At 33.8% G+C, this 671-nt stretch overlaps 1 long non-coding RNA gene across 1 annotated transcript; it reads left to right on the top strand.

The window, feature by feature from the left end:
• Positions 1 to 195: 195 nt before the first annotated feature.
• On the top strand, positions 196 to 660 carry LOC106322136. The gene is made up of 3 exons (XR_001266253.1): positions 196 to 277; positions 378 to 422; positions 519 to 660. It is a non-coding gene; the product is annotated as an uncharacterized LOC106322136 (long non-coding RNA).
• Positions 661 to 671: the final 11 nt, after the last annotated feature.

Here is a 671-nt window from a genome sequence, read left to right as displayed (position 1 = left end):
TGATTCGAAATCCTTCTTTAAAACTTTCAGAAAGTTCTAAATTTTGCCTTTCACTTGAGAGATTTAGAAGGGTTTAATGCTAGTGAAATCAGTGAGATGGGCATGTTTTAAAACGTATTCTTGCTGCTTTTTTCATGCTCTGGTGTTCTACAATATGATTCTCTATTTTTCTTACATGATTTATGCGGTTGTGTTGCTGACAGGTCGAGATTGCTCAATCTTATGAAAGAGGTGGTGCAGCTGTCTCAGTGTTTTGACTGACCAGAAGTATTTCAAGGTTCACTTGTTGTGTATACACGTTTGCAGATATCTCATACACATTTTCCATGTATTTTTTTCTAACATTTATTAGTTCTTATCTTGGTTTGGTACAACAGGAAGGCTTTGAAAACTTGGAAGCAATAAGAAGCGCTGGTGTTAAGGTAATTCTCTTAGCAAAGTCTCATTTTTTCTTTTGTTGTTTTAATGATGAAGATCAATTGTTCTGCTTTCTTAATGACAGTGTTGACATTTTACAGATTTGGACATAAACCACAACTAGACAGAAAGAATAGCTAATGATGTAAGTTTCTAATTCAGCTCTTGTTTCTTAAATGTTTTGTGATTGTTTTTTTCTGCTAGTTTAGTTTGTTTGTCTATTAATGAGACTTGTTATTTAGACCTGGACCGAC

Source organism: Brassica oleracea, unplaced genomic scaffold (genome assembly GCF_000695525.1).
Source record: "Brassica oleracea var. oleracea cultivar TO1000 unplaced genomic scaffold, BOL UnpScaffold07831, whole genome shotgun sequence".
Lineage (NCBI taxonomy): Eukaryota > Viridiplantae > Streptophyta > Magnoliopsida > Brassicales > Brassicaceae > Brassica > Brassica oleracea.
Note: the sequence above shows the minus strand (reverse complement) of the source record. Positions and strands in the feature narration are given on the sequence as shown.